The sequence below is a fragment of the Panthera tigris genome, chromosome B4 (genome assembly GCF_018350195.1).
Source record: "Panthera tigris isolate Pti1 chromosome B4, P.tigris_Pti1_mat1.1, whole genome shotgun sequence".
Taxonomy (NCBI): Eukaryota; Metazoa; Chordata; class Mammalia; order Carnivora; family Felidae; genus Panthera; species Panthera tigris.
In genome coordinates, this window is record NC_056666.1 from 6,850,023 (window position 1) to 6,864,952 (window position 14,930).

The 14,930-nt window shown below is 44.5% G+C and overlaps 1 protein-coding gene across 1 annotated transcript in view; it reads left to right on the forward strand.

The window, feature by feature from the left end:
* The first annotated feature begins 10,158 nt into the window (after positions 1-10,158).
* Positions 10,159-14,930, forward strand: part of ITIH2 (inter-alpha-trypsin inhibitor heavy chain 2) — a 47,944-nt gene continuing 43,172 nt past the window's right edge. Inside the window, exon 1 of the mRNA XM_007081192.3 lies at positions 10,159-10,264. The gene's annotated coding sequence lies outside the window, so the exon portion shown is untranslated. The remainder of the gene's footprint in view (positions 10,265-14,930) is intronic.

The window sequence follows — 14,930 nt, forward strand, 5'->3', positions numbered from 1 at the left end:
CCCTCCCAATGCGGGCATACCTTCTACTCTCTTCCTAAAACCTGACCAAGCAGCCTCTGTTTAGAGTTTAGACACTTTCATGACAGACATAGCATTAATAATAGTAATAATAATAATCTTATAATTATTATTATTATAGCAGTTACTTCAAGACCTTGCTATGTGCCAATTATTAGATGGAATTCTCCTCTGCGAACCCAGCTGCTATGCAGGGAGAAGCCCAAGTCATATGGGGAGGCCACATAGAGGGAAACAGATGCTCTGGTCGAAGGCCTAGGCTGAGCTCCCTGCCAGTAGCACCAACACGAGCTACGTCATGAACTGTGTTGGACGTCATAATCCAGTTGACCCCAGGCACAGCCAACACCACACAGAGTAGAAGAACCGCCTGTCTGAACTCAGTCAACCCACAGACTCAGGAAAAATATTAAACTGCTGTTTTAAAACAATGGAACATTCCAGATGCAGTCTTCTGGAAATATGGTGATTTAGACCATCTCCACAGGACAGTTTGGCCCAGTTTACCACCCGTGGACCCTTGTCTTGGCCCAACGAATCCTGCCATATTGTGCCTCAGAGGAAAGTGCTGGCAGGTTCTTGGTGCTCATGGTGGTAGTTCTAGAACGGCCTGGTTTTACCCACTGGAATCTCCTCTACTCACAGCCTCCCCAGCCGGGGCTAATCTTGCTCATTCTTCTGCCTCAGAGACAGGCTATCTGCTCAGTTCCGAAGTAATCCAATCTCAGAACGATCACCTCATAACGAACCTCCTGTTTAGCCAAGAGGTCTCCTATTTGGAGAGTTGTGATATCCTCCCCATCTTCTCACTTTTAAATAGCCTTTTTCTTGAGCCGTGTATTAACATTATATCCTATGATATTTTTCAAATCCCTAACTGTGCTGACTACCCACCATGGTTTACCCCTAATTCATTAAAATCCTTCATGATATTTCATTCAGAATTGGATGCAGTATTCCAGGCGTAGTCTATCTTGGAGAATGCACTCAGACCTTACAAGACTGCTTGTAGAATTTATTTTTGCCTATAAAGATGCCTTTGAATTCTCAGTCTGTCTTCCAAGATATTAAGCATCCTTCCCAACTACGTGTCATCTGAAATTTTGTTCATCATTTAATTCAACTTTATTTCAAGTATCTTTTATTTGAACAGGTTCCGTGAATTTTAGGACCCTATTTCTCACCACTAAATTCTTTCCTGCAAGTTAACATTAATCTAGTCATCAAAGCTTTTCTGCTTGGATTTGTTCAAACAACTGGTTCTATAATTAACCAGTTGAAAAATTATTCTATTTTCATTTTCCACTTCATCCATGATAAGCACATTAAAATCCATCTGTGCTTATGACAAATCTGGGTCTCCAGTTTAGAAACACCATGGTAAAAAAGAAGTCAAATTAGTTCAACTTGACATTAATCAAGCACTGTATAATCACTGATCCTTTAGGCAGTAAATAGCTCTTTGCCGTTCACAAGCTCAAAAATCAAGGGGAAGAACTTGGCTATGACATAGCAGCCGTGTTCGTGGGTTATGTGTGTTACCAGCCCCCAGCTCTGCTGACGAATTAGTTTGCGTCTCAGTGCCTGACCTGGATCGGGCCTGTGTCTCTGGCCGTCAACATCAGCATACACCCGAAGATGCTTTCCTTTCTCCTGCTTCCTGACCCTTAAACATATCTGTACAGTGTTCTCTCAGCTTACCTTGGTTTTCAAACTTCTCTCCTGCTTCCCATGCAGCCACCCCTAGGATTTCAGTGCCCAGGCTGTGCCCTGCCCTCTGTGGTCTGTTGACCCTCCAATTCCACTGTATTCCTGTCCCACATAGTTGTCAAAGCCCTTCCACATAGATGAAAAATCTGTTTTTGGTAAAATAGAGTCAACTTCAAGTTCCCCAACCTAGGGCACCTGGCTGGCTCATTCGGTTGAGCTCCTGGGCTCCATACTGGGCATGGGGCCTGCTTGGGATTCTCTGTCTCTCCCTTTCTGCCAGTCCCTACTCTCTCTCAAAAAAAAAAACAAATTAAGCTCCCCACCCTATAATTTATAGAATCTAAATTTCTTTTTTGGAAGAAAACTGAAGTAATCTAATAGTACTAATTTATAAGTTCCTTTATTTATTTTTTTGAGTAGGCTCCATGCCCAGTGTGGGACCCAACATGGGGCTTGAACTCATGACCCAGAGATTGAGATCTCAGCCGAGAGCCAAAGGTTGGATGCTTAGCCGACTGAGCCCCAGGTGCCCCATACAAGCTCTTTTAACCTAGAACTTCTTTCAGTTGCCTGGAATATCATTAGAAATGATTCATTTGGGTTACTCCAGTGCAGTCTTATTCTTCATGTTTCTCTTGGGTTTATTGTCCTCTCATCCATCGTTTCTACTACTCTTTTCAGATTCGTGGTCATATTCCAAGGAAAAACCCATCCGAATAAACTACTACAGAACATTACCGCCTCTTTTCCTGGCTGGAGACATAAAGCTTTTCTTAAATTTTTCCCACGTGTTCCAAATATAGTTTTAAAACTGAGTTTACGAGGCGCCTGGGTGGCTGAGTCGGTTAAGCATCCGACTTCGGCTCAGGTCATGATCTCGCGGTCCGTGAGTTCGAGCCCCACGTCGGGCTCTGTGCTGACAGCTCAGAGCCTGGAGCCTGTTTCAGATTCTGTGTCTCCCTCTCTCTCTGACCCTCCCCCGTTCATGCTCTGTCTTTCTCTGTCTCAAAAAAATAAAGGTTAAAAAAATTTTTTTTTTTAAAAGTGAGTTTATGTGTTAGTATCTCTCACAAGCCCCAACTGATTCCCTCTTTTAGACATTCCAGCACTGTTCTTACAAGGGAGTCCCCCCCCCCCCTTGGTTATGATTTCTTCATTCCACTTCTTAGCCCATGTTCCTTCCAACTTCTGTCTCTGTAGGAGAGAGAGGAGGAGGGGTGAGGGAGAATAAAGACGGACAGCTCTTGGTAAAAAGCTAATAAGGAAAGCCTTTCTCCTTGGCTATGTTCATTCTAGCGATGCCCCTAGGACACTCTGAGAAGGCCGGAGAAGGAGCACGAAGTGAAAAAAGCACGTAGGACTTATCTGAAGAGCAGAATTCCGTGGATGGAAGTTGCTTTATTAATACTACTGAGAGTAGCTAACACTTAACTGAGCACTTAATGTGTTCCAGGCACTGTTTTAAGTCCTTTACATGTGCTCGTAGAGGAGCACAATTTATTATCCCCACTTTTCAGATGAGGACATTGAGGCTTGCAGAGATTTGCCCAGAGTCATGAAACCAGCCAGTGAGCAAGTGAGGCACATTAGGGCTGTGGTCGGTAATGAGGCTCTGGAACCAGACTGCCCAGCCCTGATCCTCTTGCCCCCCACCCTCCACCCCAGACTGCCCCCTAATCCCTGCCCAACACTGCTTCTCCATCCAGTACCAGGTTGGACAACTCTCAGCCTCTCTTCCATCATCCTTTATGTTTTTTAAGTTTATTATTTATTTTGAGGAAGAGAGCATGAGCAGGGGAAGGGCAGAGAGAGAGGGGAGAGAGAATCCCAAGCAGGCTCCTTGCCATCAGCACACAGCCCGACGTGGGACTGGAACTCATGAACCATGAGATCATGACCTGAGCTGAAACCAAGAGTCGGACACCTAATCGACCGAGTCACTCCAGTGCCCCTCCACCATCCTTTAAATTAGGAAATCAGGCTAGATGACATCGAATGTCCCTGTGGCTCAGATATCCGTCATTTCTTGCCTTATCTTACACCTCAGAGGCAGCCACAACTCATACGAAGGTGATTCCCAGCCAGGGACGTTGATATCAGACTGCAGTGTTACGGTGAAAGTTCCTTCCACGCGAGGTCCTTTCCCACCAGAAACACCCAGATGCCCTGGGAAAATTCTGGAAGCCGCTGAACTGGAGTTGACTTATAATGGCTGGCCACTGGGCACCCCTGGGCCCAACTATCTCTACTCCGGCAGTCGGTTTGAATGCGAACTTCTGAAGGAACACAAAACAGAAAATATTTGAAACTCCTCAATGGCACAGCCAAGTTTCTACGGCCCAAGAACAATGATGACATCAGCCTCGTAGTGTCTAATTTCATATTTTCGACTTGTGATACCTCTATCCAATTTCTAACCTTTTCTCTTCTGACACTTCTTTATGTTCTGGCCCCAAATGACACTAACCCACACCTGTATGGTGTGGAAAAAAAAAAAAAAAAAAGATGTGACAGAATAATGGAATATCATCTTGAGAAATTAAAATAAATACTCCTTGGGGTGCCTGGGTGGCTCAGTCGGTTGACTGTCCTACTTCAGCTCAGGTCATGATCTCACGGTTCATGGGTTCAAGCCCTGCATTGAGCTCTGTGCTGACAGCTCAGAGCCTGGAGCCTGCTTCGGATTCTGTGTCTCCCTCTCTCTCTGCCCCTCCCCCACTCATGATCTTTGTCTCTCTCTCTCTCTCTCTCTCAAAAATAAACATTTTTTAAATTTTAATAAAATAAAATAAATTCTGCTTGAAAAACCTAAAACAAATTGACTTCATTATGAGAAGGAAGCCATCAGAGTTCAAATATGTGTAAAAAACCCAGACTTTCTCCATATTACGCCTCATCTGAACCAATGAACAAGTAGGTCAGGGTCAGACAGAGCTATTTGTAAGTTAGTTCACTTTTGACTTTGGACTTTTAAAAATATACTCTTTCACAATGAAGAAACTAGAACCAAATTTTATAAATGAGTGCTAGCTTTTGCCATACTGTTAGCTAAGCTACAATGACTTATATTAAGAGTCATGAATTTCAAGTTTTTTGATGTTCCTTAGAATTTTCATTGAGCACTACATGAGTTATTATGTGGTGTAAGCATTATAGTATAGGGAAATTTTCTTCTCTACACTTCCTACTGATTTACACCAATCTGAAAGTGAATATCCTTGTGGCATTTGCAGGAGTGATTTCCATCCTATAAAAGGAGTTTTAAGTAACAGCAGATACTTTCAATCACCAACTACAGCTGCCCAGGCCCAAAGCTGGCTGGGAAAGCCCCAGGTTCAGGACCCAGTGACCTGAATACACATTACCCTGATAGGGAGCCATGGTGCTTCTAAAGATCAAGAGAGATCAAACATGGTGTTTTTGCAAGACCTTGGGATATGGAGATAGGCTATCAGCATAAAGAGAGAGGAGTGACCCAGGCCGCCCTTAGTGTGGTTTCCTCTGAGGTCATCCGAATATTAGATTACAATCAGGAGGTGAAATGGTCAATGGAAGGGGCCATAATGTTGGAAATCATAATTACTTCTGAAAAACATGCCACAGGGTCTCAACTGCTCAGAGGCACGATCTCCGCAGAGAATGCAAAGCTGTGACAGCATTTCTCCGTGAGGGTCTGGCTGAGAGCTCACCCAGCCGATCTGACAGGAGGAGGGGGAACGTTTGTGTTCTCCCTTCCATCATTCCAGGAAGTACATTTTCCCAGAAGATACACCGCTGTGCAATTTCAATGGCTGAAGGAAAACCTGGGCAGAAAAGTAGAGACAGCTCTTAGTTCTAGGCTTTTAGTTTACATTCCGAGCTGGTTTTCTTTTGCCATCTAGAACAATGACAGTAATGCTACAGGAAGAGCCGCAGCCACTGGCTTTGTGCCAGGCACCATTTGCCGAACCCCCCTCTTCGGTTACCCCCTCTTGGGCTGCCCTGTGACATAGATGCTATATCCTCATTCTACCGATGAGGAAACTGATTTACAGAGAGAGAAAGTAACCAGCTAAAGCCACACGTCTCGTAAGCGATAGACTCTTGGGAACCAAATAGCATAATGGTAAAATGTGAAAGTATTTGGAAAAGTACAGGGATGAGAGGAAAAATTATTACTTTTATCACCTTCCGACAGAGATTCAAGCCCGTGCCGGTGCGTAAGCGCCGGTGGTGTTCAAAAACACGGTGGGGACCGCTGTCTGCAGTGCGGGCAAACAGATGTTCAGTGAGGGTGAGGTGTGCGCCCTTGGGAAAATTTTGCAGGGCACACGGTGCATCTCACTGGAGGAGGCCCCAGAAGACACGAGTGATGAGTGTCAGCTACAGGAATCTGGAAAACATCGGTGACTGAAGTCGCAACTAAACGGGCTTTGGAAGATGGACAGGATTTTAACAGGTGGACACTGGAGAAAGCGGGGGCTCTCCAGGTGAAGGGAACCATGTGAGGGAAAGCACGTGGTGGAAACGTCTGGGGACGAGCAAAGCGTCTGGCGTTGGGGAGCACAGAGCGTTTGCAAGACTTCAGAAGATGGGGCTGAAAGGCAGGAGGGCCAAGAGCCTCAAATACCATGAAAAGCCATCCGCTGGATCCTCCATAGAAAGAGAGGAAGGTTTATTGAGCAGGGCGAACAGCGTCAGAGATGGGCTTGGAGACCGCGATGGCAACAGGGTGCGGTGATAGATTCAGAAAAGGCAGGTGGGTCCTCTAGAAATACTGCCGACGTTCCAGGAACGGTGACAGTAAAGACAATGGGAATGGAGAGAAGAGGCAGTTGAGATCAGCTGGTGGGTTCCCGGAAATGCTCACCACGGCACTCGCAGCTGAGCCCAAGCATTTGGGAAGGAAAATTCACCCCCCAGATCACGCAGTGTGTGCTAACCAAAACGAAACCAATGCAGACAATCCGACCCAAGTCACCTTCATTCACAGCAAAGGCCCCTCCACCTTTAATAGATACACCTGTTGAGCTTAGATCTCTATCTTGTTTAAACCAAATTAGCTGGCATATTAAACAAGTGATTTTATGTATTCTGCAAAGTTTGCTCTTATCAGTTGCTTAAAATATTGCTAACTCATTTGAACCTGATATTTTGCTTTTTAAAAAATTACTTTTTTTAATAAATTTTTTTATTAACGTTTATTCATTTTCGAGAATGAGAGAGACAGAGCACGAGCAGGGGAGGTGCAGAGAGAGAGGGAGGCCCAGAATCCGAAGCAGGTTCCAGGCTCTGAGCTGTGAGCACAGGGCCCAATGTGGGGCTCGAACTCACAGACTGTGAGATCATGACCTGAGCCGAAGTCGGACGCTTAACCGACGGAGCCACCCAGGTGCACCTAAAAAATTACTTTTTAAATGCTTATTTATAGGGGCGCCTGGGTGGCTCGGTCGGTTAAGCACCCGACTTCGGCTCAGGCCATGATCTCACAGTTGTGAGTTCGAGCCCCGCGTCAGGCTCTGGGCTGACAGTGTGGAGTGGGCTTGGGATCCTCTCTCTCCCTCTCTCTCTCTGCCCCTTCCATGAACATGCACACTCACTCTCTGTCAAAAATAAATAAACATTTAAAAAAATGGTTAAGAGAGTAAATTTATGCTACATGCTTTTACTATAATTTAAAAATATGCATATATAAGTACATATGTATATAAAACAATTAGCATTTCCATTTCTCATATTTACTTCAAGTTCTTTTCTCTAAGAAATAATATCAGATACCACTGATGTCTCCTCCTTTCCCTTTCTCTGTCCCTCCCCTGGGAAACCATTATTGAAAATTAGTAGGCATTATTCCAATGCATGTTTTCATAGTTTCCCTACAAGCGTATACATCCACATACAATACAGTACTATTGTTTTGTGTGTTGAAAAATTATACTTTTCTTAATGTTTACTTGTTTTTAGAGAGGGGGAGAGGCAGAGAGAGTCGGGGAGGGGCAGAGAAAGAGGGAGAGAGAGAATCCCAAGCAGGCTCCACGCTGTCAGCACAGAGCCCGACGTGGGGCCCCAACTCATGAACCGTGAGATCACGACCTGAGCCAAAATGAAGAGGTGGACGCTAAGCCGACTGAGCCAGCCAAGCGCCAGTGACAGTGAGTCTTATCCTTTTAATTTCTGCGGTAGCTTTCCTCCCAAGACCCTTCAAAAAGTCAGTGAGGGGACGCTGTGAGTAACGGCTGAGAAAGTCTCCTTTATAGGGTTGACCCTCTGACGGGCATGTGGCAGCCACAAAGCGTGGCTTGGTGACTCCCCTGTGGTTTTACTTGAGGGGCTCCCCAGCCCCCACTTAAACCACATGCCCGCACGTCACCTGCATCTATATATCCTGAGCATTTGGATGAATGTCACCCAAATGCCCATTATCAAGCCGGGAGAGTCTGGTGCCCCACTTTTAACTCAGTGGGTTCCCAGCTGGGAATCTCATTGGCTCCCGCGTTCTCGGATCCTGTGTCCACGTAGGCGAGCACTCAATCTTCCTGAGAAAGGTGGCCATGGAAAACAAGACGGATCACAGGAGCCTGTAGCCATCGGTCCCCCACGCTGGACACACTTCTCCTCTCTCTTAACTCTGCTGGAAATACAAGAGGTGCCTAAATAAATACTGACTTCTTTGCTTTCCCTCTAAACCCCTGCCATCAAAATTTCCAATGGATATAGAGCCCTAGGGGCCCCCCAGTCAGGTCCCCTCTTCCAGTCCGCTACCTTACCAGAGTGGGGACGACGTGAAATGTAGCGGGAAGCTCCGGGCCACCAGAAGCTGGGCCCAGGATAAGACACATTTGCTTTGTCACACAGTTCTTCCCTGGTTCAGTCCTTCGCCGAAGAGGCCACATTTCTTGTTTGTTGCAAGGAAAATAAAATGCTGCCAGGACTGGCTAATATATAAAATTTCCTCACTGTGTTGGTCTGAAATGTGGGTTTTATGTGCTATTCATACAGGGAAAGTTTGGTGATAAAGCCTAAAATCTAAGGTACATCATGACTGCCCTAAAGACAGCAGCAGCTCTAAATAGCATACGAAGGAAAACTTCATAAGGCGTTTAGCAAGCGTGTAAGGAAGTGTGCTGGCAGGTGCTGAATTAAGATTCACTGTCACAAATCTGAAAAATAGGAGAGGTAACTTCATGGATAAAAATGGTTCAATAAGTATTAAACTCTGGTTTTGTGTGCCCTAAATCTCATTGCATAGAAATCAATCTTTAATGATGAAAGTAATTCCTGGGGCACCTGGCTGGCTCAGTCGGTTAAGCGTCCAACTCTGGATTCCGGCTCAGGTCATGATCTCACAGTTCATGAGTTTGAGCCCCAAGAGGGGCTCTGCATGGACAGTGTGGAGCCTTCTTGGGATTCTCTCTCTCCCTCTCTCTCTTTCTCTCCCCTTCCCCCACACTCACACACACACGTGTTCTCTCGCTCTCTTTCAAAATAAATAAATAAACTTAAAAAAAAAAGGAATTCATAACTATAGCTAATGTTTATTGAGCCCTGAGTACATGATGAGGATTTTATATGTGTTATTGTCCTTAATGCCGACGAGAACCGTGTGAGAATGAGTGAGGGACCTGGCCTGCCGGGGCGGCTGTGACAGAATACCACTCTGGGTGGTTCACACATCAGATATTTTGATTTCTCACGGTTCTGCAGGCTGGGAAGTTTAAGACCAAGACTTAATCAGCCAACTGGACTTCTGGTGAGTGGTCTCCCCCAGGCTTGCAGACAGGCTCCTTCTCACTGTGTCCTGTGCGCTCACCTGGCAGGGAGTGGGGGGTAGAGAGGGAGGGAGAGAACTCCCTGGTGTCTCTCCTTATAAAGACACTAATTTTGTAGGATCGGGATTTTATGGGTTTTATGACCCTCTTTAAGCTTAATTATCTCCTCATAGACCCCATGTCCAAACACAGTCACCTTGAGGGTTAGGGCTTTAACATACGAATTTGGAGAGCACATAATCCAGTCCATAGTAGTGGGGAGCTTTCTCATTTTACTGATAAGACTCAAAGAGATTAGAAGATCACCTAAGGTCTCACAACTCGTAAGTGAAAGAAGCAGAATTATGAACATGGGAAGCCAGACCCCAAAGCCCAATGTTCTTAACCATTATCCTACAGAAGAAAGGATCAATTGTTCATAAGCCCTCCACCTAGGGACACCTAGGTCGCTGAGTCTGTTAATCGTCCAACTTTGGTTCAGGTCACGATCTTGCGGTTCGTGAGTTCGAGCCCCGCGTCGGGCTCTGTGCTGACAGCTCGGAGCCTGGAGCCTGCTTCGGATGCTGTGTCTCCCTCTCTCTGCCCCTCCCCTGCTCAGGCTCTGTTCTCTCAAAAATAAATAAACATGAGAGGGAGGAGCCAAGATGGCGGCACAGCATGGAAGTTTTTCGTGTGTCTGGCATCCATGAAATGCAGCCAGACCAACACGGGACCATCCTGCACACCTAGAAAACTGACCTGAGGATTAACACGACAATCTGCACAACCCGAACCACAGACCTCGGCAGGTACGCGGCGCGAGAGGCGAACTGGGGGAGAAAGCGGAGGGCGGGGAGCCTCCAGAGAGAGGACGGAGACGGTGGGGGAGGGGCGAATACGGGAAAAGCATCCCCCTCAAAAGCAGCTGGAGAGAAGGTGGAAAAAAGGAAACAGCCGCAGGGACTGAACCTAAAAAGGAGAAAGGAGAGGGTTTAAGTGCCATTAAGACCATAAGCAGGGGGCGCGCAGAGGCTGTAGCCCCGCAGCTCCATACCTGGCCGGTGCTCTGGTGGGAGGGGTGCATCCCCAGGAGCGGAGTGGGGTCTGGGGGTCTTGGGGCCACACGGGGAGCGGCGGTTCCCCTGCTGGGAGGACACCTGGTAGAAGCTGTGTGGCTCCCCGCCACCAAAGGCAAGGCCCCAGGGGACCCGGAAGAACCACCACATTCGCTGGGGCCGGAAACAGGGTCGCTGGGGGTGGAGCCTGGTGCCAGGGGTGTGTTGCGATTTGCCGTCATCCCCGAGGCGCTGCTGCTACACTGTCTCCAGAACTTTTTCTGGGGCGGGCTGGCATCCGGCCGCAGTCTCGGGGCAGCAGCGGCAGCAGCCCGACCAGCGAACATTCCTGGGTGCGGCTGGCACCGGCCATCGCTCGGTGAGAGCCTCCCACAGAGGGGCGGGACAGGTCAAAGCCGCCGGCCGTCACAAGTAAGCGGTTGGGAGAAACAGCCGCATTCGGGACAAAACTCGGGAGAGAGGTACTACTCGGGGCTCGGTCGCGGACTGGGTGAAAGCGGGGAGTGGATGGAAGCCGGAGACAAAGGTCGGGAGCGCCACTGCTGATCGGGGAGGGCTGATTGCTGGGTGACACCGGTTTCACCGCTATCACGCATGCGCATAGACACACCTACACGCTCCGCAAGGATCCACCCCAGGAGGCGAGCAGTGCCACCTAGTGGAGAGTGGAGCTGTTACACCAAGCCCCGCCCACCTGGGCCAACCTCGCTCTTCAGGAACACAAGTCTCTCCACCTGCTTAGTTCATGAACGATAAAGCGCTTCATAGTCTGATTTCTAGGGGAAAATGAAGTAATTTCACTTGTATTTCAGTCTGTTCACCAGTCCATCTATTCAATTTTCCTTCTTTCTCTCTTTTTTTTTTTTGCTTTTTTCTCTTTTTCGTTTCTTTTTCTTGAAAACAGAAAGAGAAAAAATTCATTTTTATTGTCAATTTTTATTAAAAATTTTTTTCTTTCATTTTTTTCTACTATAGTTTTTACTTTCGTGCAAATTTTTTCAAATTCCATGTTACTGTCATCATTTCATTTTAGTCTACTTCAGTGTATTCATTTTTTTCAAATTTTCAAACGATTTCCTTTTTTTCTTCTTTCTCATTTTTTTCTCTAATCTATCAAGCCCCTTTCAACATCCAGACCAAAACACACCTAGGATCTAGCATCATTTATTTGATTTTGTGTGTGTGTGTTTTATTTTAATTTTTTAATTTTAATTTTTTTTAATTTTAATTTTTTTACCTCATTAATTCCTTTTCTCCCATCAAAATGACAAAATGAAGGAATTCACCCCAAAAGAAAGAGCATGAAGAAACGACAGCCAGGGACTTAACCAACACAGATACAAGCAAGATGTCTGAACCAGAATTTAGAATCACGATAATAAGAATCCTAGCTGGAGTCGAAAACAGATCAGAATCCCCTTCTGTGGAGATAAAAGACGTAAAAGCTAGTCAGGATGAAATAAAAAATGCTATAACTAAGCTGAAATCTCGAATGGATGCTGTGGCGGCAAAGATGGATGAGTCAGAACAGAGAATCAGCGACATAGAGGACAAACTTATAGAGAATAATGAAGCAGAAAAAAAGAGGTAGATTAAGGCAAAAAAGCACGATTTAAGAATTAGAGAAATCAGTGACTCATTTAAAAGGAACAACGTCAGAATCATAGGGGTCCCAGAAGAGGAAGAGAGAGAAATAGGGGTGGAAGGGTTATGTGAGCAAATCATAGCGGAAAACTTTCCTAACCTGGGGAAAGACACAGACAGCAAAATCCAGGAAGCACAGAGGACCCCCATTAGATTCAACAAAAACCGACCATCAACAAGGCATATCATAGTCAAATTCACAAAATACTCAAGGCAAAGAGAGAATCATGAAAGCAGCAAGGGGGAAAAAGTCCTTAACCTACAAGGGAAGATAGATCAGGTCTATCTAGGATCAGACCTATCTACAGAAACTTGGCAGGCCATAAAGGAGTGGCAGGATATATTCAAAGTGCTGAATCAGAAAACTATTCAGCCAAGAATTCTTTATCCAGCAAGGCTGTCATTCAAAATAGAAGGAGAGATAAAAAGTTTCCCAGACAAACAAAAATTAGAGTTTGTGACCACTAACCCAGCCCTGCAAGAAATTTTAAGGGGGACTCTCTGAGAGGAGAAAAGATGAAAAAAACAAACAAATAAATAAATAAAGACCAAAAGTAACAAAGACTAGAAAGGACCAGAAAACACCACCAGAAACTCCAACTCTACAAGCATCATAATGGCAATAAATTCATATCTTTCAGTACCCACTCAAAACATCAGTGGACTCAATGCTCCAATCAAAAGACATAGGGTAACAGAACGGATAAGAAAACAAGATCCATCTATATTCTGTGTACAAGAGACCCACTTTAGACCTAAAGACACCTTCAGGTTGAAAATAAGGGGATGGAGAACCATCTATCATGCTAATGGTCGCCAAAAGAAAGCCGAAGTAGCCATACTTATATCAGACAACCAAGACTTTAAAATAAAGACTGTATCAAGAGATGAGAAGGGCATTATATCATAATTAAGGGGTCTATCCACCAAGAAGACCTAACAATTATGAACATTTATGTTCCAAATGTAGAGCACCCAAATATATAAATTAATCACAAACATAAAGAAACTCATTGATAGTAATACCATAATAGTAGGGGACTTCAACACCCCACTCACAGCAATGGACAGATCATCTAATCAAAAAATCAACAAGGAAACAATGGCTTTGAATGACACACTGGACCAGATGGACTTAACAGATGTATACAGAACATTTCATCCTAACGCAGTGGAATATATATTGTTCTCCAGTGCACATGGAACATTCCCCAGAATAGACCACATACTGGGACACAAATCAGCCCTCAACAAGTACAAAAAGATCAAGATCATACCATGCATATTTTCAGACCACAGTGCTATGAAACTCGAAATCAACCACAAGAAAAAATTTGGAAAGGTAACAAATACTTGGAGACTAAAGAAATCCTACTAAAGAATGACTGGGCTAACCAAGAAGTTAAAGAGGAAATTAAAAAGTTCATGGAAGCCAATGAAAATGATAGCACCACAACCCAAAACCTCTGGGATGCAGCAAAGGCAGTCATAAGAGGAAAGTATATCCAGGCCTTCCTAAAGAAGGAAGAAAGATCTCAGATACACAACCTAACCTTATGCCTTAAAGAGCTGGAAAAAGAACAGCAAAGAACACCCAAAACTAGCAGAAGACAGGAAATAATGAAGATTAGAGCAGAAATGAATGCTATCAAAATAAAAAAAAACAAAAACAAAAACAAAAAACAGTAGAAAAGATCAATGAAACCAGAAGCTGGTTCTCTGAAAGAATTAACACAATTGATAAACTACTGGCCAGTTGGATCAAAAAGTAAAAGGAAAGGACCCAAATAAATAAAATCAAGAATGAAAGAGGAGAGATCACAACCAACACAGCAGAAATAAAAACAAAAATAAGAGAATATTATGAGCAATTATATGCCAATAAAATGGGCAATCTGGAAGAAATGGACAAATTCCTAGAAACATATACACTGCCAAAATGGAAACAGGAAGAAGTAGAAAATTTGAACAGACCCATAACCAGTAAAGAAATAGAATTAGTAATCAAAAATCTCCAAAAAAATAAGAGTCCAGGGCCAGATGGCTTTCCAGGGGAATTCTACCAAACATTTAAGGAAGAGTTAACACCTATTCTCTCGAAGCTGTTCCAAAAAATAGAAATGGAAGGAAAACTTTCAAACTCTTTCTAAGAAACCAGCATTACCTTGATTCCAAAACCAGAGACCCCACTAAAAAGGAGAACTATAAACCAATTTCCCTGATGAACATGGATGCAAAAATCCTCAACAAGATATTAGCCACCGAGATCCAACAATACATTAAAAAAGTTATTCACCACGACCAAGTGGGATTTATACCTGGGATGCAGGGCTGGTTCAATATCTGCAAAACAATCAATGTGATTCATCACATCAATAAAAGAAAGGACAAAAACCATATGATCCTCTCAATAGATGCAGAGAAAGCATTTGACAAAATACAGTATCCTTTCTTGATAAAAACCTTCAAGAAAGTAGGGATAGAAGGATCATACCTCAAGATCATAAAATCCATATAAGAAAGACCCAATGCTAATATCATCCTCAATGGGGAAAAACTGAGAGCTTCCTCCCTAAGGTCAGGAACAAGACAGGGATGTCCACTCTCACCACTGTTATTCAATATGGTATTAGAAGTCTTAGCCTCTGCAATCAGAAAACACAAAGAAGTAAAAGGCATCCAAATCAGCCAGGAGGAGGTCAAACTGTCACTCTTTGCAGATGACATGATACTCTATATAGAAAACCCAAAAGAC